Here is a 26,973-nt window from a genome sequence, read left to right as displayed (position 1 = left end):
CGGGCGCTACACGCATAGCGCCCGAAAATCACTTCTCTTAAGGCGCTAACTGCTGGCGCAAGCAACTGAAAATCTAGCCCATAGAATTTTCAATCACAGTCTACCTTTGGCCTGTTAGAGTTGATCAGGAGAGGGTAAAACAATCAGCCGATCCTAGATTGTTTATATATTCTTTGTCTGTTCATTCTCTAATTGACCACAAGCTCGTATTACCCCACCTTTTTGAAAAAAAAGCTGCATTCTGCAACTATTGCCTCATGTCTTGCCTGCATTAACCCACCCAAGATCATCAGTTGATATTAAAATCTAGGAATAGCTGATACTTTTTGGCCTATACACATGAAATAATGAACTCATAGTCACCAATTGTGGAAAAAAACCACTCTTTTATTCAAATTCCCCTGGAAGTTGCTCCATATTCTTTGTTTGAAATGGCGTTAACAGGGCTTCAAGGAGGAGCCATAATTTACATAAAGTAGAAATTATTTAAAAAGAAACTACTTGGGAAAGGGGATGGGAAAACATCAGAGGTCTTGGAGGAACTAAATGGGTAACTATGGGCTGGATTTTGCAGTAAGAATAACAGTGCTCACCGTTATAATGAAGTAAATCGGACAGCAACTTCTGCTGTCCGCACATGCGCAGTTAAATGCGTAAATCCAGAAGTTGCTGTCAGATACCCTGCTCCTCCACAGGGTGCGTGATAAGTGATAATTACTGCCGAACAACCTCTCTGGCCCTGAACATTTAATTTTACAAGTATGGAGTCTCATTCTCTCAGAAGAAAATTATTGTTGGCAATTTAAAAAAAAGATTTAAACAATTTTTTAATTGTTTACATTTTCTGTCTGCCTCTTTTATCCCTCTCCCATAATCCTGTCTGTATTTCCCAATCTTTATTTCACTTTCTGTACATCATTTAAATTGAATTTATATTTCCTGTTTTATACTTCCTGGTTTGAACTCTGCATACCTCAGTGAGGATTCTTCAATCCGCTTGGTTGAAGAGCCTCACTGTTGCTTTACCTGCTCACACATGCCACAGATGCCCTGTAGAGGGCACCATGCTAGAACAGACACTGGATTAGAGCAAGTCTCCATTCTAAAGCCGGCAATAAACTCTGTGGGCAGCTGTTAGCAAGGTGAATGGCGAGTGTCGTCCCTTCGCTGCTGACTGCAAACTCCAGGCCATTGTATCCTGTTGGTATGTAACATGTATAGCTACCTTCTATTTTAATGTATTAAATAGATATTTTAATTAAACCATGCCAGATTTCTTGTGTTTTTATATTTGCTGGGTATTGTTGCTCCTAGGGCACTGATGTTGTGATTTGGTAGAGGACTTTCATTTTTAGGAAACTATATATAATCGCTTGTAATAGTACAGGTTTACCAATATTTTAGTACTTCTGGCAATGTCATCGGAGTCTTAACTAGTAAAGGCAATGAACCATGAAAGAGAACAAGTTTCCACATTCAACTCTCACCAGCCTATCGTATTGCATGATTTCATAGGATTTTATATTTACTAATATTTAACTTCAAATATTTTCATTTAATAATTATTTCTGCTTTGTCTCTTTAACCCGTGATAAACACACACCCAGTTCACAGAAATGTATGTTGACTGTTATCTTCTGACTCTACATAATTCTGACCATTGCTCTGGACTGAAAAAAAGTGAAGACAAGTGTTGATCAGGATACAAATCCAAGTGATGCGGATTGGTCTTGATTACCTTCCCCCTCATAATAGGCGTCTATTGGACGAGTCCAGACCCACAGAACTTTTCTGTAGTGGTTCCTTTTGCTACCCCTGTGGGCACTCGCCCACTTCCCTTCTTCTACTTCACTATGTCTCTCTTTCTGTAGGGTGACCACCTTTGCGATATGTCTTCCGGAATCCTTTGCTCTCCATGCCTGTTGGCGGCTGTGGCTCCGCATTCCTCTGCTCCAGCAACTATAAATTCAACGAAAATCGGTCTTACTTTGAAACGAGCTGCCGTTTTGTGCTACTGCCGCAGACCAATTTTGTCCCCATAGACTCTCAGAATTGAAATATTTTCATTAGAGAAAGGAAAACTGCGTGGGAAGCTTTTTTTTTTACAATGAGTAGGCCTCCAGTAGGCTATCACACAACTGTTAACATTCAGATTTTCTCTTCTAAAGTAAGAGAAATTAAAAGCAAATTTGCTCCTGGAGTGTGGCAAGCTTGATTACTGCGACCATCCAATCTTATAGGAAATAAAAACAGAAAATGCTGGAAATACTCAGCGGGTCAGGCAGCATCTGTGACGAGTTAACGTTTCAGGTCGATGACCTTTCATCAGAACTGGAAAAAAGCAGGAAATGGAACAGATTTTTAAGCAAGTGTAGGGGCTGGGTAAGGGGGGAGGGGATGAAAGTACAAAAGGGAAGGTCTGTGATAGGATAGAAGGCAAGAGAGGTTAAGAAACATTAAGAGATATTCAAGGCAAAAGGAGATGGTAATGGGACAGGTTAAGAAACAAAGGATACCTTTTTGATGTTCTAGGGATCTAATTTACACAAGAGCAAGGAGAAAAAAAGCAGAATGAAATAAAAATGTAACTGGCTACTATTGAGCCTCTGCCTGAAGCCATCAAGTGTAGCAATGTGAATGGAAACACAAAGCTCTGTTCAGCACAATGCAAAGGGCATAACCACCACAGCTACAGTAACAACCGAGACTGTCAACAAGCAGCACAACAGCCTTTTAAAAACCAGAGACATCACAGATGAATTTGAAAGAAGACAGAAAACCACACCCTCTCTTTATTTCCCTTTTCATTCAATTACAGAATAACAGAGAGTCTTTATCGTCTTTGCAGAGGTCCGAGTAAAAGGTTGACACATCTGCTTTACGTAATAGTTACTGTATCTATGTATTTTATACAAAAGATGGTGTGTTTGTCATTTGAAACACATTGTTAAACTACACTCTATGTAGCCAGCTGCTGTTCTTTCATTTGGAAATATTACCATTTGTTTGAAATGCAGGCAAATCATCTGGAGTATAGATCTTATAGAAGGGTGTGTTGGAGTCGCTAGAAATCAACAGGCTCTGAGACTTTTGTTGCAGCAAAGGCAAAACGTGTGTTACTTTATTCACTCTCCATGAGGACTGAGGGTCTCAGCATCATTGCAGGGCTATGACATCATTACGCTACCGACGCATGACGTCATCACGCTACCGACGCTCTTAAAGGGACCCTGCCCCGATAACCCAACCAAGTACGTACATATAACAACATTGGCTATACATAGTGAATTGTGTTTAGGTACATATAACCACATTGGCTATACACTGTGAATTATGTTATTGTCCCTATGTGGTCTCCGCCACAGGTGTGTAATTTTTCCTTTTACTCTGAGTTCTGCTTGTTGAGGGTTATAGGCAATAGACTCAACCTGAGGACTGTTTAAAAGTAAGACTGTTTAAAATTAATATTGAACGTACCAAATGAAGTAGAAAGACTGTTTAAAATTAATATTGTTTAAAAGTAATATTGTATATACCCAACAAATGTCAAATCGATTGACACCTACAGAATGTTGGAAAACTGTACCTTTTTGCAATGTAAGCTTTGGCAATATGGTTCTCTGTAAACTTTCATGCCAATAAAGCATTTGAACTGACTCTGAGCTTCAGGCAAATCCTGTTTCACTTCAGTCGATCAGTGAAAGTAACTCCTTATAAGGAGTTATCTGAGTCTATTGGAATGCACATGAAAGTGGCCTAAGCAATGACCTTCCATTTGTCCCACGGCATTAACCAACTCTTGAACTAGCTCAATGAAGAGGCATCAAACTGAGGGGGATGAATTTCCGCAGGGGTTCTCCCACTTGTCCGCTATAACTTTCGTGAAAGAACCGCTGAAACCCCAGAAAAACGGCATAACTGGCACTTGAGAAAGTGTAGAAAAGATGCACAAGGATATTACCAGGGTTGAGAGGATGCACAAGGATATTACCAGGGTTGAGAGGATGCACAAGGATATTACCAGGGTTGAGAGGATGCACAAGGATATTACCAGGGTTGAGAGGATGCACAAGGATATTACCAGGGTTGAGAGGATGCAGCTATCGGGAAAGATAGAGCAGACTGGGGCCCTTTTTTCCGGAAATAAGACTAAGAGGAAACCTGATTAGAGGTGTTTAAAATTATGAAAGGGTTTGATAGCGTGGATGTGGAAAAACTGTTTCCACTTGTGGGTGAGTCCAGAACAAGGGGCATAAATATAAGATAGTCACTAACAGATCAAATAAAGAATTTAGGAAGAATTTCTTTACACAGAGAGCGGTAAGAATGCAGAACTCACTGCCACATGGAGTGGCTGAAGCAGAGAGCATTGACACATTTACATGACGGAGAAGGGAATAGGGTGATATGGGGACAGGGTGGGAAGAGGAAATTAGAGTGGGAGAAGGCTCGTGAGGAGTATAAACACCAGCATAGATCAGGTGCACCAAAAGGCCAGTTTCTGTGCTGTAGATTCTATGTAACATCTCTAGAAATTGTCTAAAAGCACAGTGACTGTTATGAAGGCAAACATAGCAGTCATTTTGTGCGTAGTGAAATCATGTTGACCCTGGGGTCCTCATCATGGCAACCCTCTTTCATGTCACCTCCTGCAGTGGTACCTCCAAAGCCGCAGCTGGAACTGCAAGTGCTCAGCATTGTTAGCCAGTCATCTCCAATGATCTTTCCAATGACGGTGAAGCAGCCTTTTTAAGTAGCAGTTATGTGCTATGTCCCGCCACCGCTGGCGGTGAATTCCTGCCAACAAACCCAATGTGGACTAGGAACTCACTGGGCATAGCGCTGAGGTCGGCCTCGGGAATTCCCATGACATCAGTTTTGCCATTGAGCATTACGCTCATTGCATTCTGAGGAAAATTGGATCTCTGATTAATTGAAAAATTTACACTTGCCTGTTTGTTATATTTTTATTTCAAAAGTTCCTTTTGTGTCCTGGTAATGTTTGTTTAGTAAAATGTGAAAGCAACAAGCCCTGATCATGAGTCTTCTGTATAGATCTGATCATTGGAATTTTCTTTCTACAACCCTTCAGTTCTTTACAGAAATAAAATTGAGTGTGGGTTAATGTAGACCATGACAAGCTGTTTTACCTTGTCAGGACAGTAGGACCAGAGGACACGAGCTGCACTTGAAAGGAGGGAAATTCGAAACGTTACTTCAGTGAGCGAGTGGTAAATCTATCGAACAGACTTTCTAGGGAGATGGTGGCAGCAGAGAGTATTGATTCATTCAAAGACAAATTAGATAGATTTTCTTTCGGAAAGTAATATTTTGCTATACAGTGTAAGACTAATTTGAGACAGGACATGTGGTAAGTGTAGCATGATTGGGGGGAACAGGTGACTTTGGACCTATGGTTCTCAAAGCTCTCCACCACTGGGGTTTTCCTCGCCTCACGTCTGGGTCTGTTGTAGACTAATTGATTGAGATTGATTGCTATGATTAGTCAACAACTCCATTAGCATTGTATCATGTGACTACCAAGATGGTGGAAGGCAAACTAAATGAACCTTGGCTATGAGTAATGAAATAGATGAGGTAGATGAGCTAACTGTGGGTGAGCACCTTAGGAGTAGTGACCACAGTATGTTATGATTTAACATCCAATTAGAGACAGAAAAAGTCAGTACAAAAATTAGAACACTAGATTGGATTCGAGCAAATTTTAGAAAGATGGCGCGAGCTAGCTAAGTTAAGGTGGAAAGAGAAACTGGCACACAGGACTGTAGAGCAACAGTGGGATATTTAAAAAAAGAGATTGCATAACTATATTCCATTTAAAAAAAATAAACTAGTAGTTTCAGGATGCCATGGATAAATAAAGTGGTTAAAAATATGGCTGTCAACTAATTGCAGTTAACTTCTGCATTTTGGCAATTAATGTTTTTAACACGTCAATCGTAGAAGTTATGGAAATAATAATGCATTTCAAAAAAAGGAGCTCAATTGTTCAATACTTTGTTTTGAAACACCACACTAATTCTTAGCGAGATGGCATCCCTGATAGGAGAGGATTGTCAATTTGTGGATGATGATCAAAAACTGGTGGAGATATTTAATAAGTACTACACATCAGACTTTACGACAGAGAAAGATATCAGAGAGGAGGTGAATCCTGAAGTGGTTGAGAGGAGGTGAGAGATAATTATGATGGATAAAAGGAAATTTTCAGATAATTTAGTTGATGAAGGAGGAAATTGCCGAGGCTCTAGAAATTATATTTCAGGGCTCTATTGAGTGGGGGATATCTGCCAGTGCGCTGGGGTGTGTTCAATGTAGTACCCATCTTTAAAAACAATGATAGAGCTAATTCAAATAATTACATAGAAACATAGAAGATAGGAGCAGGAGTAGGCCATTCGGCCCTTAGAGCCTGCTCCGCCATTCAACGAGATCATGGCTGATCATCCAAACCCTAACACCCGGTCCCTACACCGACAGCCATCCCACCCAAGCCCTATCCCCGTAACCCCGTAACCCCACGTATTTAATCCCCCCTAACACTAAGGGCCAATTTTTATCATGGCCAATCAACCTAACCCACACATCTTTGGACTGTGGGAGGAAACCGGAGCACCCGGAGAAAACCCACGCAAACACGGGGAGAATGTGCAAACTCCACACAGACAGTCACCCGAGGCTGGATTTGAACCCGGGTCCCTGGCGCTGTGAGGCAACAGTGCTAACCACTATGCCACCGTACAAGCCAGTTAGCTTAATATCTGTGGTGTTTTAGAATCTTTATTAAGGACGACATTACCATGTATCTAGATACAGAAAATAAAAGGGAAGAGAAAACCGAGGTGAGTTTAGTAGCGTTTTCAGAGTGGTTTGAAGTGGGTAGTGGTGTCCCACAGGGTTCATTTCTGGGGCCACTCCTGTTCACTCTGTACATCGTTGATTTGGATAAAGGCCTAGAGGGAGTAGAGTTGAAGTTTTCAGATAATAGAAAGTAAATTCTTTCGAAGACCAAAGGAAGCTGCAGATAGATACTGTTAAGATGCGGGAATGGGTGAGCAAAATGACAATTGCATTCAATGTCCGTTTGTGTGAGGTGATGTATTTTGGTAAAAAAAATGACAGCAGTTTTATACTCTGAATAGAAGTAGGTTTGATGCTGTGGAAGAGCTGTTGGATTCGGTGGTACAGGTTCACACGACATTAAAGGCAGCATCTTAGGCCATAAAAAGCTGATGGAATTCTGCGTTTTATAACGAGAGGCTAAAGGGATCAAGGGATATGGAGAGAAAGCAGGGACAGGGTACTGAATTTGGATGATCAGCCATGATCTCATTGAATGGCGGAGCAGGCTCGAGGGGCAGAATGGCCTACTCCTGCTCCTATCTTCTATGTTTCTGAGAGTTATAGGGGGTGAAATTCCCCAAGTGGGCCGTTTGAAGCGCTAAGTAAAAAATGTTTGGAAAGTTAGCGCCAGGTGCTAACCTTATCAAACATTAGTTAAATTCCCATTTTTTTCTTCCAAGAGGGAAGTGGAGCGCTAAATCAAGCGCAGGGGAATGCCCCGATCCAGGGTGAAGTGCTCAGCAGCACCACAAGTGGCCAAGCGTGGCGCTGCCGCGTTGCAGGGGCTCTTCCCTGCATTAAAGGGAAGGGCCCCAGGCTGCGAGCTCTGCAGGTATATTTTTTTAGATTTCTGGGCCACCGGGTAGTGGGCGTGCCACACGATCAGCCCGGCACTCATGCAGAGTGCCGGACTGACCGATTGCGGCACGGACGCCGCGACCGGTAGCCAAAAATAAATATTTTTTTAAATCGGCAGATTTTTTTTGGCCGGCCGCTCACCGCGCCTTTAAGTTGCGCCCCGCGAGCGGCCGGCCACAGTGCTCGCGACCCCTGCAGCAGTCGGTAACATCGCCCGGTGCTGCTGTGGGGCGCGACTGCGAATTTTTATTCCAAGGCGCTACAGAGGCGCTGCGCCCAGAGATGACGACATGATCGCTGGGCACAGAAGATTGGAGCAATACCCAGTAGTGCCACCGCTATCGTCCCGCGGAATTTTGCGGGAGGCGCGGTTTTCGCCTCGGTGGGGTGGGAGGGGGGTGGCGCAAAGCCATTCACACCATGATAGCAAAATACTGCGGATGCTGGAAATCCAAAATAACAACAGAAAACGCTGGAAAAACTTTGTCTCCGTGCCCACTTCTTTGGCCAGGTGTCTTCCCCCCGCACGGCTGACCCTTTCTCCCACTTTCAGAATTCTCATTCTACCTGGACCCCTCCCTCTGGCCTCTTACCCTCTCTAGATCTTTTCATTGCAAACTGCCGCCGTGACATCGGCCGTCTCCATTTCTCTGCTCCCCTCACTCAGTCCAACCTACCTCCCTCTGAAGTTGTAGCACTCCGTTCTCTCAGATCCAACCCCAACATTGTCATTAAACCTGCTGATAAGGGTGGTGCTGTTGTTGTTTGGCGAACCGACCTCTACCTAGCGGAAGCTGAACGCCAACTCTCCGACATCTCCTCCTACCTCCACCTGGACCATGACCCCACTACCGAACATCAAGCCACCATTTCCAAGACTGTCACTGACCTCATCTCCTCTGGAGATCTTTCCCGCCCCCCCCCAAGGCCGCCAACCTCATAGTTCCCCAACCCCGCACAGCCCGCTTCTACCTCCTTCCCAAGATCTACAAACAGGACTGCCCTGGTAGACCCATTGTTTTAGCCTGTTCTTGCCCCACGGAACTTATCTCTTCCTATCTCAACTCTATATTTTTTGTCCCCTTGTCCAGTCTCTTCCCACCTACATCCGTGACTCTTCTGGCGCCCTCCGCCACTTTAACAGTTTCCAGTTTCCTGGCCCCAACCGCCTCCTTGTCACCATGGACGTACAATCCCTCTACACCTCCATCCCCCACCAGGATGGCCTGAGGGCGCTCTGCTTCTTCCTTGAACAGAGGCCCAACCAGTCCCCATCCATCACCACCCTCCTCCGCCTGGCTGAACTTGTTCTCACATTGAACAACTTCTCCTCTGACTCCACTCATTTCCTCCAAATTAAAGGTGTTGCTATGGGTACCCGCATGGCTCCTAGCTATGCCTGCCTTTTCGTGGGAAAAAAAATAGGACCTCAAAGGTAGTAATCTCAGGATTGCTACCAGTGCCACGTGCTAGTCAGAGTAGAAATAGAAGGATATTTCAGATGACTGTGGCTAGAGGAATGGTGCAAGGGGGAGGGATTCAAATTCCTGGGACATTGGAACCGGCTCTGGGGAGGTGAGACCAGTACAAACTGGACGGTGTGCACCTGGGCAGGACTGGGACCAATGTCCTAGGGGGTTGGGAACCTGTGCAGGGAGACAGAGGAAAGGGAAGCAAGGATAGAAGCAAAAGACAGGAAGGAAAAAAGCAAAAGTGGAAGTCAGAGAAATCAAGGGTGTAAATCAAACATGGCCGCAGTAAACAATAATTCTAAAAGGTATGAGTGTTAAAAAAACAAGCCTGAAGGCTTTGTGTCTTAATGCGAGGAGCATTCGTAATAAGGTTTATGAATTAGCTGCGCAAATAGATGTAAACGGATGTGATATAATTGGGATTATGGAGACATGGCTCCAGGGTGACCAAGGCTGGGAATTCAACATCCAGGGGTATTCAGTATTCAGGAAGGACAGGCAAAAAGGAAAAGGCGGTGGGGTAGCATTGCTGGTTCATTGATTAACACAATAGTAAGGAAGGATATTAGCTCTGATAATGTGGAATCTGTATGGGTAGAGCTGAGAAATACCAAGGGGCAGAAAACGTTAGTGGGAGTTGTATACAGACCCCCAAACAGTAATACTGAGGTTGGGGATGGCATTAAATGGGAAATTAGAGATGCGTGCAATAAGGGCACAGCAGTTATCATGGGTGACTTTAATCTACATATAGATTGGTCTAACCAAATTAGTAACAATACTGTGGAAGAGGAATTCCTAGATTGTATACGGGATGTCTTCCTGGACCAATATGTCGAGGAACCGACTAGAGATCAGGCCATCTTAGACTGGGTATTATGTAATGAGAAAGGATTAATTAGCAATCTTGTTGTGCGAGGCCCCTTGGGGAGGAGCGATCATAATATGATAGAATTCTTCATTAAGATGGAGAGTGAAGTAGTTGATTCAGAGACTTGGGTACTGAATTTAAATAAAGGAAACTAGGATGGTATGAGGCGCGAGTTGGCTAGGATGGATTGGGGAATGTTACTTAAAGGGATGTCGGTGAATAGGCAATGGCAAACATTTAAAGATCGCATGGATGAACTACAGAATTTGTTCATCCCTGTTTGGCATAAAAATAAAACAAAAAAGGTGACTCAACATTGGCTAACAAGGGAAATTAGGGATAGCATAAGATCCAAGGAGAGGACATATAAATTGGCCAGAAAAAGCAGCAAACCTGAGGATTGGGAGCAGTTTAGGATTCAGTAAAGGAGGACAAAGGGATTAATTAAGAGGGGGAAAATAGATTGTGAGAGTAAGCTTGCAGGGAACATAAAAGCTTCTATAGATATGTGAAGAGAAAAGGATTTGTAAAATCAAGCTTAGGTCCCTTGCAGTCAGAATCAGGGCAATATATAATGGGGAACAAAGACATGGCTGACCAATTAAATACATACTTTGGTTCTGTCTTCACAAAGGATGACACAAATAAACTCCCAGAGAAGTCGGGGAACATAGGATCTAATGAGAGGGAGGAACTGAATGAAATCAGTATTTGTAGGGAAATGGTGTTAGGGAAATTGATGGGATTGAAGGCCGATAAATCCCCAGGGCCTGATAATCTGCATCCTAGGGTACTTAAGGAAGTGGCCCAAGAAATAGTAGATGCATTGCTGGTCATCTTCCAAAATTCTATAGACTCTGGAACAGTTCCCATGGATTGGAGGGTAGCTAATGTAACCCCACTATTTAAAAAAGGTGGTCGAGAAAAACCGGGGAATTATAGACCGGTAAGCCTGACATCGGTAGTGGGGAAAATGCTAGAGTCCATTTATAAAAGATGAAATAGAGCACTTGGAAACAGTGACAGGATCGGACAAAGTCAACATGGATTTACAAAAGGTAAATCATGCTTGACTAATCTACTGGAATTTTTTGAGGATGTAACTCGTAGAATAGATAAGGGAGAACCAGTGGATGTGGTGTATTTGGACTTTCAGAAGGCTTTTGATAAAGTCCCGCATAAGAGACTAGCATGCAAAGTTAAAGTAGGGATCGCTCCCTCCGAGACACCCTAGTCCACTCCCCTATCACCCCCAGCACCCCTTCCCCTTCACCCGGCACCTTCCCATGCAAATGCAGGAGATGCAACACCTGCCCTTATTCCGCCCCCCTTCCCACTGTCCAGGGCCCCAAACACCCCTTCCAGGTGAAACAGCGATTCACTTGTACTTCCTGCAATCTAGTATACTGTATTCGCTGCTCACGATGTGGTCTCCTTTACATTGGGGAGACCAAACGCAGATTGGGTGACCGCTTTGCGGAACACCTCCGTTCAGTCCGTAAGGGTGACCCGGAGCTTCCGGTCACCTGTCATTTCAACTCACCGCTCCATTCCCACTCAGCCCTCACCGTCCTCGGCCTCTTGCATTGTTCCGCGGAAGCTCAGCGTAAACTCGAGGAACAGCACCTCATCTTTCGATTAGGCACTTTACAGCCTTCCGGACTCAATATCGAGTTCAACAATTTCAGATCATAACCTCGACCCCTGTCATATTTTTATATATTTTTTATCCACACTTTTAGTTTGTGCCTTTTCCTTTTTTTTCCTCTCCCACATGGCAGCTGTCTCTCATTCTGCCAGCGCATTTCACACTTCATCTAGAGCCATCCTTTGTTTCTTTACCTGCCCTATTACCATCTTGTCTCACCTTGAATATCTCTTAATGTCTCTTCACCTCTCAGACCTTCCCTTTTGTTCTTTCATCCCCTCCCCCATTTCCCAGCCCCCAAACTTGCTTTTTCATCTGTTTAATTTCCTGCTTTTTTCTCAGTTCTGACGAAGGGTCTTCGACCTGAAACGTTAACTCTGTTTCTCTCTCTACAGATGTTGCCTGGCCTGCTGAGTTTTTCCAGCGTTTTCTGTTGCCATTCACATCATGTTGGCGCCTCCCACCGGAGGTGCAAACAAGGGGAATTTCGCCCCCATAGAATATAAAAGCCTGTATAAATGACGAGCCTACACAAAACTTTCAGAAGACCTGAGTTCGAGTACTGTGTGTGGATTAGGCTCCTCACTAAAAGAGTTATATTGAGGCTTTAGAGAGGGTACAACACAGATTCTGCTGCCCGGTCTGAGCAAATACAAGATGGACTTGAAAAATGGGGTCTTTTCTCATTAGAACAATGGAGATTATGGGTGATATGATAGAAGTGTTCAAAATTGGGACATGGTTTAAAGCAGATTGTTTCCAGTTGTTGAGGTGTCTATAATGAGGGGACATAGATTGAATGTAAGAGATTTAGAACAAAAAAAGAAACTTCTTTATACAGAGAGTTGTGAGGCTGTGGAATTCAATTGAATTGTTAGTGGTTGAGACAGAAACTATGTCAACATTCAAGATTAGATTGGATCGGCGGATGAAGGAAAATAGTTAAAGGGATATGGGAAGAGAGTGGATAGTTGTGATTAGGATTATTTGGTCGCGTAGATGGTAAATGCTGAGACGGGCTGGTTGGGTCAAATGGCCTATCTCCTGCTAATGGGAGGCGCAAGGGCACCCAATTTTGCCCCCCAACCTTAGAGTCAACCTATTGCTACCTCCTGACATACCTTGTCTTCACTTTTACTATGTTCAAACGTGGTGTTGTCCTGCACTATGAGCTTTGGCCTTTCATCTTGGTTTCTCAAAAATAAATGTCATTGCCCCAATTATCATGGTCATACTTTATTATTTTCTGAAAAGTGACTACGACATTCACTTTAAGCTATGTACTGGACATGCATCAGATCCAACCTGTCCTCCTAATGAGTAGACAGGTTAAGATGTCACTTAGCTTAATGTTAGGATATATTTGGGACATTTTTTGAATCATAAGGTTTCAAAAATGTTCTCTCGTGGTTGGGATTCATTGGAAAAGTACAAAGGTGTTTAAAATTTCCCACTTCTAATCTTCTTCTTCTTTCTTAGGCAGTCCCTCGGAACCGAGGATGACTTGCTCCCACATTAAAAATGAGTTTGCAGGTGACTGATTAGTCCAATGCGGGACCTACAGTCTCTGTCACAGGTGGGGCAGGCGGTGGTTGAAGGGGCGGGTGGGTGGGGTGCTTGGGTTGATGTGCGCTCCTTGCGCTGCCTGCGCTTGGCTTCCGCTTGCTCTTGGCGAAGAGACTCGAGGTGTTCGGCGCCTTCCCGGATGCTTCTCCTCCACTTTGTGCGGTCTTGGGCCAGGGATTCCCAGGTGTCGGTGGGGATGTTACACTTTTTCAAGGAGGCTTTGAGGGTGTCCTTGAAGCGTTTCCTCTGCCCACCTGGGGCTCTCTTGCCGTGTCAGAGCTCCGAGTAGAGCGCTTGTTTTGGGAGTCTCGTATCGGGCATGCAGACAATGTGACCCGTCCATCGGAGCTGATTGAGCGTGGTCAAAGCTTCGATGCTGGGGATGTTGGCCTGAGCAAGAACACTGACGTTGGTACACCTATCCTGCCAATGGATTTGCAGGATCTTGCAGAGGCAGCGTTGGTGGTACCTCTCCAGTGCTGTACATGGTCCATGTCTCTGAGGCATACAGCAGGGCGGGTATCACTGCTGCCCTGTAGACCATGAACTTAGTGCCGGGTTTGAGGTCCTGGTCTTCAAACACTCTCTTCCTCAGGCGACTGAAGGCGCACTGGCACACTGAAGGCAATGTTAGACTTCGTCGTCGACATCTGCCCTTGTTGACAGTAGACTCCCGAGGTACGGAAAGTGGTCCACGTTGTCCAAGGCCTTGTCGTGGATTTTGATAATCGGGGGGGGCAGCACTGTGTGGCAGGGGCAGGTTGGTAGAGGACCTTTGTCTTACGGATGTTTAGTGTAAGGCCCATGCTCTCATATGCTTTGGTGAAGGTGTTGACGATGGTTTGGAGTTCGACCTCCGAGTGAGCGCAGACGCAAGCATCGTCTGCATACTGTAATTCGACGACAGAGGATGGGACGGCCTTGGATCTGGACTGGAGGCGACGGAGGTTGAACAGTTTCCCGTTTGTTCTGTAAATTAGTTCCACTCCAGTGGGGAGCTTACTGAGGGTGAAATGGAGCATTGCAGCAAGGAAGATCGAGAAGAGCGTTGGTGCGATGACACAGCCTTGCTTGACCCCGGTTCATACGTGAATTGGGTCTGTGGTGGAACCGTTGGTCAGGATCACGGCTTGCATGTCGTAGTGAAGCAGGCGGAGGATAGTGACAAACTTTGAGGACAGCCAAATTTGAGGAGGACACTCCATAATCCCTCACAGTTGACAGTGTCGAAGGCCTTTGTGAGATCAAAGAAGGCCAAGTACAGTGATTGGTGCTGTTCCCTGCATTTTTCCTGTAATTGACTTGTGGTGAAGATCATGCCCATTGTGCCCCTTAGTGGGCGGAATCCGCATTGCGACTCTGGGAGGAGCTCTTCGGCCACTGGGAGAAGGCAATTGAGGAGGATTCTTGCGATGACTTTCCCTGTGGCAGATAGCAGGGAAACTCCTCTGTAATTACCGCAATCGGACTTGTCACCTTTCTTGAAGATGGTCACAATTATGGCATCTCTGAGATCCCCTGGCATGCTCTCTTCCTTCCAGATAAGAGAAATGAGTTCATGAATTCGCGCCAGTAGTGCTTCTCCACCATGCTTTAGTGCCTCGGCGGGGATTCCATCTGCGGGCACTGACTGCTTCCCTGTCCTTGATGAGTACCTCTCCGTTCTTGGCCCACAGTGGGGAAGGGCCTTGGGTGCTTGGGCCGTAGGTGGTCTTGACTGCGCTAAAGAATCCATGCATGTCGTAGTTGTCGGCTAGCTGCTGGATCTCCTGCGCTTCCTCCACCCACCATCTGTTTAGGTCGCGAGTTTTTTGTTGGACCTCAGCCTTCAGGATTCTGTAGAGCTGCTTTCTTGCTCTCAAGTTCTGTTGCTGTTTCCAGATCAGAAATGCCTTGCGCTTGCGACTTATTAGCTCCTTGATCTCCTGGTCATTCTCGTCGAACCAGTCTTGGTGTTTCTGGTCGAGTGACCGAGCGTCTCTTCACAGGTGCTGATTATGGAGGCCTTGAGTGCAGACCAGATGCTGTGGGCACTCTGTGTCTCTGCATCACTGGGAGTCGTCAGGTTGTTTGTGAGGCGCAGGCTGAATAGGACTTTCTTAGCGGGGTCTTTGAGTGCTCCAGCGTTAATTTTCCTGCGGCATTGTTTCTGTTGCCGCCGCTGTTTTGGGGCTACATTGATGGAGATAACAGAGCGGATTAGGCGGTGGTCTGTCCAACAGTCATCAGCTCCTGTCATGGCGCGGGTGATGCGGACATCCTTGCGGTCCCTTGCTCAGACGATGACGTAGTCCAGCAGATGCCAGTGCTTGGAACGAGGGTGCTGCCATGAAGCCTTGTACTTGTCTCCCTGACGGAACAAGGTGTTGGTTATGACGAGGCCATGTTCTAAGCACTTCGACAGGAGGAGGGTACCATTGGAGTTGGCTTTCCCTACCCCCTCTCTGCCAATCACACCTCTCCAGAGGTCTGTGTCCGTTCCAACTCTGGCGTTGAAGTCGCCAAGGAGGATCAGTTTGTCGCCCGTTGGGACTCGGGACAGGGATTGTTCGAGGCTGGAGTAGAATTCCTCTTTGGTCTCGTCTGTGGCTTCCAGTGTTGGGGCGCACGCACTGATGACCGTAGCGCACTGGTTTCGGGCTAGGGTGAGTCGAAGAGTCATGAGGCGCTCGTTTATACTGCTAGGGGAGTCTCTGAGACGCCCGACCAGTTCATTTTTTATGGCGAAGCCTACCCCATGGAGGCGACGTTCTTCTTCGGGTTTACCTTTCCAGAAGAAGGTGTAACCACCGCCTTGCTCCTTGAGCTGGCCTACCCCTGCCCGCCGGGTCTCACTTAGGGTGGTGATGTCAATGTCGAAGTGTCTGAGCTCCCGGGCAATGATAGCAGTATGGCGTTCCGGTCTGTCACTGTTGGGGTTGTCCATGAGGGTCCTGACATTCCAGGTCCCGAACTTCATTTTAAAGGGTGGAAGTTGCCTGTGCGTGAATTCTTTTAACGTGGGGTGGCCGTTGCACACCAGCTACCACACGGGCTTGACAGATCAAGGTCTTGGTCCAATGGCAAGGGGATTCAAGACGATTGGAGACCAGGCTCTGCTACAATGGTCTAGCACACACACACAAACATACTGCTACTGTCCTCCTCCCTCCTTCCCGCAGGTCCTCTCTGCTTGGGTTTGTAGGATGCATTGTGGTCCTCCCGACCTCACTGTTGGCCTGGGCCGCACCTTCCCTGGGCCTCGATCCCACTGCTGGTCCACGCTGCGCCACTCCTGGGCCTTGACCTCACTGCTGGGCTCGTCCTCGTTCCTGGGTCCCGTCCTCGTTCCTGGGTCACGGCCTCAGACATGAATGATGTTGTCTCTCACAGGATCAAATTAGCACTGATATTCTCGCGATCCCTGGTCCCGAGCTCCACTCGTGATCCACTAGTCACTAGATCATTAGTCTAGTGGAGAAGCATAGTCTTGACGGCGGAGAGGTCTGGGAATTCTAATACGATACTTAAGAGTCACAAACAATTTGTGTGGTTTTAATGCCATACATACTTCTAGCAGTTCTGTTTATTTCTTCATCTAGCATGCCTATAATGAGTGTGGGACTGGAATATTTAGAAAGAGTTCCTGTACAAACATCCTTGTTTGCTTTTTTGTTGTTGCTAACTTTCTCCCCTCTTCCCTTGAAAGTGGCAGTTCTTTGGTGGGTTATGATTCCATATTAGTTAGGTACCATCCTGTACCTTGCTGAAGTGGCCATCATTCATATTGGCCTGTGACAGTAAGTGTCTGCAGGCAATTGATCTGTGGAGAGCATCGTAATCTTGTTGTCACCCGCCACCCAAGCATGCACTTCCAGCAGGGATTGCTGGATAATGATCAGGAATTGGAACCTTGCCCATTATTAACCCCTCTCCCTTCCCTGACCCAGGGGTTCTGAAGCCAAATGCAGTGTCCCTACTGAAATCAATGAGCTCTACACAGAGCCGGGGTCAAACTTGGTTCTTTCCTGGTCTGCATGACCTTCTTCTATCAGTATGACATTCCCTTTTCCCAATTCCATGTGTTCTTACTACTCCTCAGATTGAGTGTTGATTTGCATAGTCAACCTATGCTGTATACTTAAACTCACTGGGAAACTCTTTCCTTTTGGATTCTTAACTACTTCTAAGAGGGAGAGAGACTTTCATTCCATCTGCTTTGATATAAAAGGGCAGTTTTCTAATCCACTGGTCTACCCAGGACTGTAAATGTGACTAGACAGTCAAGGGGGTGATAAGGTCCTGCATGGCAGACTGGTCACGAAAGCATGTCCACAGATCCCTGAAGGTAACAGGACAGGTAGATAAGGTGGTTAAAAAGGCACATGGGATACTTGCCTTTATTAGCTGAGGCATAGAATATAAGAGCAGGGAGGTTATGCTTCAACTGTATAAAACACTAAAATAACAACAGAAAATGCTGGAAAAACTCAGCAGGTCAGGCAACATCCGTGGAGAGAAATTTGAGTTGACGTTTCGGGTCGAACCCTTCTGAGATGTACAGTTAATCCAATATAAATGTCAAATGGAAGTAAAATGGAAGTAACTCTTGCAGGACATGGTTTTGACAAACTATATTTTTCAAATCTCAGGTTCATGCAACAGCCAGATTTCAAAATAACAATATCATAAAATCATAGAAATTTACAGCACAGAAGGAGGCCATTCGGCCCATCTTGTCCGTGCCGGCCGACAAAGAGCTATCCACCCTAATCCCACTTTCCAGCACTTGGTCCGTAACCCTGCAGGTTACGGCACTTCAAGTGCATATCCAAGTACTTTTTAAATGTGATGAGGGTCTCTGCCTCTACACCCTTTCAGGCAGTGAGTTCCAGACCCCCACCGCCCTCTGGATGAGTTTTTCCAGCATTTTCTGTTGTTATTTCGGATTTCCAACATCTGCAGTATTTTGCTATTGTATAAAACACTAGTTAGGCCACAGCTGGAATACTGCGTGCAGTTCTGGTCATCACATTACAGGAAGGATGTGATTGCACTAGAGGGAGTGCAGAGGAAATTTACGAGGATGTTGCCTGGGCTGGGGAATTTTAGCTATGAGGAAAGATTGGATAGGCTGGGGTTGTTTTCTTTGGAACAGAGGAGACTGAGTGGAGATTTAATTAAGGTGTATAAAATTATGAGGGGCCTAGATAGAGTGGATAGGAAGGACCTATTTCCCTTAGCAGAAGGGTCAATAACAAGGGGGCACAGATTTAAAGCAATTGGTCGGAGGTTTAGAGGGGATTTGAGAAGAAATTTTTTCACCCAGAGGGCGGTGGGGGTTTGGAACTCACTGCCTGAAAGGGTGTAGAGGCAGAGACCCTCATCACATTTTAAAAGTACTTGGATATGCACTTGAAGTGCCGTAACCTGCAGGGCTACGGACCAAGTGCTGGAAAGTGGGATTAGGGTGGATAGCTCTTTGTCGGCTGGTACGGACAAGATGGGCCGAATGGCCTCCTTTTGTGCTGTAAATTTCTATGATTTTATGATATTGTTATTTTGAAATCTGGCTGTTGCATGAACCTGAGATTTGAAATATATAGTTTGTCAAAACCATGTCCTGCAAGAGTTACTTCCATTTGACATTTATATTGGATTAACTGTACATCTCATCTTATGCTGTGCTTTAAAAAAAACCTTGAAAAGGTCAATTAATGGTACTTATTCCACCAGATTGTTTAACCTCTTCACAAGTATATTCAGTTTAAAGGGAAAATAACTTGTTTATTTAAGGGTATGAATTCCTCAGTATTCTTCCTTGGCCATGTGCCAGCTTTCAGTCAGAAGAGTGTGTGCCTGGTGCCCGGGACTCTTTCAAAGCTACATTGAACCAGCCACTTGGTGGGAACAACTAGGGAAAACTCTACCTCTGCTTTTTATGCCTCAGATTCCGTTCTCTACTTCCCCACAGCAGCATAGCTGGAATTGATAACTCAGCAGGGTAATGGGTCCCATCACTCTTTGCGACTCAGTGTTCTGCACAACATGCCTCTTGTCGTGCCATTGCTTAAACAACTATTGTAAAAACAAGTGCAATAAGAACATAAGAAATAGGAGCAGGAGTAGGCCATACGGCCCCCCGAGCCTGCTCAATTGTTGTGGTACATACAGCCTTGCAGTATCTAGAGCTCAGTCTTAACAACTCGTCATGGGCACAAATAGGATGGTGACGGGGTTAAATGTATATTTCTGGAAGGAGCTGGATAAGTATGTTGTGGAACCTACTTCTATAGTGCTAGAATTCTCAAGTGAACCATTACCCAGCAGCCTGGAAATAAATAACATTTGGTTAGATCCCAAACAGAAGTACGTTGGCAAAGGGCAAAGTTGTTTGATAGTAGACCCAACTTTCCTTTAAGTGACCTCATTACAAAGGATCTCTGCAGAAGTCATTTTCTTCCTATTGGCTCGCCCAGCAGAGAGGCTTGCTATGAGAAGCTGGACAACAGCCCACAGGATACAGGGCGCTACTTTGCTTTGTTTCTGCAGAAGTCTGGTACTTGGTGAAGAATGTTGTTTTTGTTGCACGTCTTGTGCCGTGTTAAAAATGATCTGGAGCTGCTTTAGGTAAGTGTGTTTGGAGCACTGGCTGTTAGAATTAGTCCACTGTTAGTGTTTTGTGTAGCTGCTATTCGTAAGAGGCTGACGAGAGGTTAGTCAGCCTTCCATAGCTAAATGTTCAATATAGTGTATTACTTACACGTGTATGAATTTATCTTTTTTTGTGTAACTTCATCAGAAACCTTATAGTAACTTCTGTTTTTTTTTTCCAGTCAGTAATAACAATACATTTGTTGAATGATATTTTAAGTTTGATTTAAACAAGATGTGGTGTCACAAGGAGAGACAAGTTTGCTGAGGGATATGTTAATCTTCCTGGAACTAACGGCAATGGTTAAGATAATAAAAAGCAAACAAGGTTGTAGCGGTTATTCCCCTTCGAGTTTTGTTCGATAATGCTCCCGTGAAGCACCTTGGGACGCTAAAGGTGCTAGATAAATGCAAGTTGTTGTTGTAATAAAGTTGGTCAGAATCTATTGATACTTTGGCTGTTATTTCCTGGGCTTACTGTAAATCTCATAGTTAAAGTCCCGAAATGAATTTGCATGCTACACAAGTACCACGCCGCTGAAAGAAAGTTAGTGTAACCCCATTCACAAGTAACTTCAGTATTGTTAGTGCTCTTTGTACTGGATAAGCTGAGGCTGAGATTCAGCAGGACACTTACTGAGGGGTGGCATTAGAGGTTACAAAGTCAATACAACTCAGTGCATGTAATAAATTATTTTAGTATTGGGGTATTTTGCAAGATATATGTAAACGAAGTACAATAGAGTGAGATTTCACAGGATGTATTCATATTCATAAGCCCTCTTTTGTAGTACTTTTAAGTTTTGCACAGTACTTCAGTGTCACACAGGATTACGTGTAATACCAGAGGTAATATGCCATCTACATTTTGAACCAGAACTGCGTATTATCACATGGGCTGAATTACTTTTTTAAAATTTATTCAAGGCCAGCATTTATTGCCCATCCCTAGTTGCCCTTGAGAAGGTGGTGGTGAGCCGTCTTCTTGAACCGCTGCAGTCCGTGTGGTGAAGGTACTCCTACAGTGCTGTTAGGGAGGGAGTTCCAGGATTTTGACCCAGCGACTTGCAGTTTAATTTCTCATGGTTTTATATTCTATGACCAAATGTCAAATTAGTTATCATCAGTGTTTTGACTGTTGGCCGAAATATTTTGGATTGTTTTCTCCTATTTTCGTCTTGTTCTTTGTTAACTGATATTTTCTTTTAAATCTTAGTGGCAACCTGACTCCCCCATGGTGTAGCTATCTCCTGTGAAAGAAAAGTCAATGCGGGTAGGTGCAAGGTCTTGTTGGTTTATATTCTTGTTGAAGCCCTGCTATACAGAAATACAACGTGCTTCATTTTGTGAGCCCCCTCCATATAAAAGTCATAAGTTCATAATTGCTAAGTACAGTACATGAGGGAGAAAGGAATAGAAGGAAATGCTGATAGGGTGCGATGAAGTAGGGTGGGAGGAGGCTCGTGTGGAGCAGAAAGACCTGTTGGGCTGAATGGCCTGTTTCTGTGCTGTAACATTCTATGTAAAAGAAAATAAACTATTAACTTAACCTCATTTAACACTTAGCCAGTACAAACATAGGTTTATGTTGGAGTACACTAACCTACATTGCTCATCAAATGAATTATGCACTTGCAGATAAATCAAACTTTACTGCAGCAGTAACTTGTACTAAAGCAGTGCTATTATTTTGAGTTTTTTGATGCAGTATTGGCACTGCATCACTGAGTGGTATAAGCCTAGAATTGCAAGATTAGTGCACAAACACAATGGTGCTTTGTCCATTATTTTAAGAGGCATGAACCGACCTATTTTAGACAGGTTAGTGCCTTCATTAAAATAGTGGCCAAAAAAATGTTATATGAGCATGTTAAGCAATCATATGCTCTTAGCGCAGTAACTTCTGGGCTATGGACTTTTGGATGAGAATCCTCAGGAGAGACTAGCTGCAACATTAGCTTCTGGCGGGAAGTGGGGGAAAGAGGTTCGTGTGGAGGATCTGTTGCTATCTGTCCCAGATTAATATGCTGCTTGCCTATATGCAAGTAAGTCATATGTTGAAATTGTTTTAGTTTAGTGTGTGTTTAAAAAAAAAACATGGGTGTAGTTGTGAAGAACAGGGATTACCCATCCAGTCTGGCACAGTCATCCAGCTGTCCATCCACCTGTTTGACTGTCACCTGGAAGCATTACTACATTTCATGGTAAGTGAATTTGGTTCAAGCATTCTTTCTGGTACGACTGCTGCTGTGTTTTGTGTTCTTCAACTCAAAGTGCTGCAGGCCTTGGCACTGGACTCTGCAAAATCTGTGACACATTTCAAATCATTTAAGCCATTCCAAATATTACGGGTGTGTACTTAAATTAAGCTATTGGGTGGGAGTTGCACATTACATCATTCTTCTCAAGTTTGTCTCTTTTTATTCCCCTCTGCCAATTTCTTAGTTAAAGTGGAGAAATTGAGCTTTTTTTTAATAGTGGTTAAGTCACACCAGGTTTTTACTTGTTTAAACTAAATCTATCACAATGTATCCAGAGATGACTATATTCCTCCTGGTAGCTTTTCTTAAGTTATAGATAAAATACTCATTGATAAGATACGAAGCATCAGGTTTATGTATGTTACAGTAAACCTCAACGTGGCAAAGCTTCCGTACACGTAGGCATCTGAGTTTTCAAATGGATTGTTCCAGAGGCAAACTTGTTGATGAAAATCTAACAAAGGGTACGTGGCAAGGCCCAGGGACGTGGCAAGGCCCAAGACCCTTAGCAACAGGGCCTCATTTGAATAATTGTGGGCAGACTCCCGCCTGACAGCCGGCCAGATTGACTACCTGGCCAGTGGGCGTGAGCAGTATGTATCGGCAGGAGGCTGCTGCCGGGGACCCATGGGGACGGTCGCTGGCAGTCAGTATGGGAGGAGGGGGAGACTCTGGGCTGCGGCCAGGGAAAGCAAAAGATTGGGGCCGTGATCAGGGCTGGTGGGGAGCGGGGGTGATAGCTTCCCTTGTGGGGGGGGGTGGAGGGGGGTCTCCTGCTCTTGCTCCTTCTCCTCCTGGTCTACAAGGAGTGCTAAAAGGAGCTGATCTTCAGTACTTACTTTAGGCAGTCGGCACCTCCTGCCTTGGATCTGCAGCCGGGCAGCCGACAGTGTGGTCCTCCCCTTGATCTACAGTTAAGTTAAGATGATGTTATCGGGCTGTGTCTTTTGAATGTTAATTCGGCTCCCGCCTGCCTTTTGTGGGAGCTTCATCAATTGCCTGATTTGGTTTTCTAAAAGTTTAAATGGACGGGAATGATATTTTAACCCCGACCCTCTCCTGCCTGTTGGTGGCGGGGTGGCGGGGGGGGGGGGGGCAGTTAGAATCGAGGCCAGAATCCATGGCCTAGAAATTCACTAGCCTTAGCGCCGCTTTTGAGGCGCTAGAGGGACTAGCGCCAGAGTTATGGCCAGTTGAAAAATTCCCTGGGGCCCTAAAGCGGCGTTGCACCGGTAGCGCTGCGCCGGCACCGATGACGTCATCGGTGTGCGCAGCGTCCCGGTTGCCATGCCGACGGGCCCCAGCGCCGAAATTCAGTTGCGGCCGCCTTGCCCGTGGCAGCCGCAACTAAGACTCTGGCAACAGAGTCCAACATGTGTTTGCGCCGGCGCATTAAAGGCCCCGCGGCGGCCGGCCGCTTTCCCGCCGGCCGCCTGCCCGCAGCTCCCTCCCCGGACTTCTCCCCCCCCCCCCCCCCCCCCCGCCCCCCCCCGGAACAGATGCAAGCCCGGCACTTGTCCGAGGTGCCGGGCTCATTTTTAAACAGATTTGCGCGGGCCGCGGCCGGGTGCAGGCAGCTCCTCCTTAACGGAAGGAGGAGGCCTGCACTTCCCCAGCCTGCCGCACTGCATCGGGTGCCGCAGCGCCGGAATTGCGGCGCTAAACGGCAGTTAGCGCCCTTTTCCAGGCGCTAAGACCCTTCAGTAGCGCCGGCAGCCGTTTGGGCGCGGCGCTACTGAATTTTTGGCGCGCGCAGGGGGACTTAGCGCCGGCACTAACTTCCGGCGCTAAAGCCCTGGCTAAGCCAAAACCCAATTTCTAGGCCCATATGTTTACACAAAGGGAGGAGTTTTTTTAAAGTCCAACACTTTTTCACTGTCAATGAAAAGACGACTTGGGTTGTCCACAAGCCAGTTAGAGAGAAGGGTACAGTGGTGCTCCACCTTGTAATTCTGAGCTACTAGGGCCGATTTTCTTGGCCATTGTGCACATGGGGCGGAGATCCTGACCACCTGGTCTGCACCCCTCTAACCCAGGGCTTTCCTGTGGGGGCCAGACTGCACCATGCTAATGAGATGGGAAGGGGCGGTCATAGCCTCATGCCTTTAAGAAATAAGAGCAGGAGTAGGCCATACGGCCCCTCGAGCCTGCTCTGCCATTCAATAAGATCATGGCTGATCATCAACCTCAACTCCACTTTCCCACCCGATCTCCATATCCCTTGATTCCACTAGAGTCCAAAAATCTATCTATCTCAGCCTTGAATATACTCAAAGACTCAGCATTCACAGCCCTCTGGGGTAGAGAATTCCAAAGATTCACAACACTCTGAATGAAGAAATTCCTCCTCAACTCAGTCTTAAATGGCCGACCCCTTATCCTGAGACTATGCCCCCTAGTTCTAGACTCTCCAGCCAGGGGAAACAACCTCTCAGCATCTACCCTGTCAATCCCCTTCAGAATCTTGTATGTTTCAATGAGATCACCTCTCATTCTTCTAAACTCCAGAGAGTATAGGCCCATTCTACACAATTTCTCATCATAGGACAGCCCTCTCATCCCAGGAATCAATCTAGTGAACCTTTGTTGCACCGCCTCCAAGGCAAGTATATCCTTCCTTAGATAAGGAGACCAAAACTGTGCACAGTACTCCAGGTGCGGTCTCACCAAGGCCCTGTACAATTGTAGCAAGATTTCTTACTCTTATACTCCAACCCCCTTGCAATAATGGCCAACATGCCATTTGCCTTCCTTATTGCTTGCTGTACCTGCACTCTAGCTTTCCATGTTTCTTGCATGAGGACACCCAAATCTCTCTGAACACCAACATTTGAAAGTTTCTCATCATTTAAAAAATATTCTGTTTTTCTATTCTTCCTATCAAAGTGAATAACCTCACATTTCCCTACATTATACTCCATCTGCCATCTTACTGCCCACTCACTTAGTCTATCTATATCCCTTTGCAGACTCTTTGGGCTCGATTTTGACATTGGGGCGGGCTGGGGGTGTGTCAGCTGCTTTTCGTGTTAGCCACCCGACTCCAATTTGATGTGGGAAAAATATGCGATTTTCACCTAATTGGGCAATTGATTTCCAGCGTGTGGGAACCCCTGGCCCACTTAGTCTTTCCATCCTGAAAGTCGCCTCCGATGACGTCATCAGTGCTGGTGGATTTAAGGCCTTGCTTCTTCTGCAGACTGCAAACCTTATGCCCTTTGCTGTGATAGATTCCTCCAGCCAATATGTCCAGCAGTAGGCCAAAGTCTGCACCAAGGTTCGATGACGCCGCCCTGCAAGCTCTGGTGGAGGGAGCAGGAGGAAATAAGGAAGTGCTCTTCCCTTCCTCAGGGAGGAAGAAGCCTCCCCAGCAGACGAAAGCTATGTGGATGCAAGTGGCCCAGGAGGTCAACTCTTTGTCTATGTGCCGCAGAACCTGACTGCAGTGCAGGAAGAGGTTTCATGACCTTCTGCGCACTGGAAAAGTGAGTATGACTTTCCCATCACCCTCAATCTGATTCTCATTGCCTCTCCTCACCAGCACTCAGCTTTGACAACCTCTTCCTCCACATCCCACTGGACACTGACATCCGTGCACCCTTACCCATTCCCTCTATGGTCACATTCACCTAACTATTCGACTATGCAGCCTTCACACGCCCTATCACTGTGATGCTATGAAAACAACTTACAACACACAGGGAGGGCCCTTGGTCTTGCCACCTCACTCCATCTTTGTCTCCTTCTAACCATCAATGATATGGATTCTCTACACTCACTCCTTCATTCTCACTCAAACTCCACTTGTCTCCCTCATTGTAGGAAAAGAGAGCTCACAATACGAGGGAAAGAGTGAGGACAGGAGGAGGGCCACCCTCAGTAGCCCAGCTCACCCCCTGGGAGGAGACGGCCCTGGAGATCGTGCGAGTGGAGGAGGATGCGCAAGTGGGGGATGGACAGACTGGTGCATCAGAGCAAGCTGGTGACAGAGTAGTTTATCATCTCTCTCATTGACATTGCATGAGTCACTGATAATGATTCTGATGCTCTAACAGATTGACTTTTGATCATCTGCAATATTCAATGTGTATGTAACCTTGGCCTCACATCTCTGACTCTTTCCTTTACTCCCCCACAGGACCATCAAAAACCCCCGTCCCCACTGTCCAGGAGGAAGAGCCTGAGTTTCCAGACTCCTCAGAGGAAGTTGCCACCTCTGAGGGCGCTCCGTCAGCAAAATTAAGTGCACCCTGCACCAGCGCAGACACTCACACCTCGGTAGGACCTTCAGGACATAGAGTAGAGTTGTCACCTGGTGTATCACAGCTCACAAGTGAGCATCAGCAGATGGTGGAGACAGGGACAGCAGTGGAGAGTCCTCGTCGGAGGGCGCAGTACGATCCCAGCTCGGCTCCGCTGTATGTCAACCCTGGCTCCGCTGTATGTCAACCCTGTGCCTCCGGGTCCATCCAGAAGGACAGCGTTGCTGGAACTCCAGGAACAGGTGCAGGAGTCTCTGGCAGGTTTTGTCTCCAGGGTTGCTGCGAGTGTGGAGTGAATGGAGGAGTCCATCGTTAACATGAGCAGAGCCTTTGTGGAGGCGTTGGCGCATGAATGCATCACCACGGAAAGGATGGCAACCTCTGTGGAAAGGATGGCTACCGTAGAGGAGAGGATGGCTACAGCCATGGAGGAGCTTAGTCGCCAGCGTCATGAAAACATGGTCATTGTTCACAATAGACTGACATCTCTTGAGGAGCGATGGTCAGCTATTGAGCATACCAACCAGACATTCATGCA

At 45.9% G+C, this 26,973-nt stretch overlaps 1 protein-coding gene across 1 annotated transcript in view; it reads left to right on the top strand.

Moving 5' to 3' along the window:
- Window positions 1-26,973, top strand: part of LOC147121496 (ras and Rab interactor 2-like) — a 231,038-nt gene that overhangs the window by 72,862 nt on the left and 131,203 nt on the right. Inside the window, exon 2 of the mRNA XM_085981786.1 lies at window positions 21,129-21,185. The gene's annotated coding sequence lies outside the window, so the exon portion shown is untranslated. The remainder of the gene's footprint in view (window positions 1-21,128; window positions 21,186-26,973) is intronic.

The sequence above is a fragment of the Somniosus microcephalus genome, chromosome 3 (assembly GCF_052327205.1).
Source record: "Somniosus microcephalus isolate GS21.2 chromosome 3, FLI_Smic_1.0, whole genome shotgun sequence".
Taxonomy (NCBI): Eukaryota; Metazoa; Chordata; class Chondrichthyes; order Squaliformes; family Somniosidae; genus Somniosus; species Somniosus microcephalus.
This window is presented reverse-complemented; position numbering and strand designations above follow the sequence as displayed.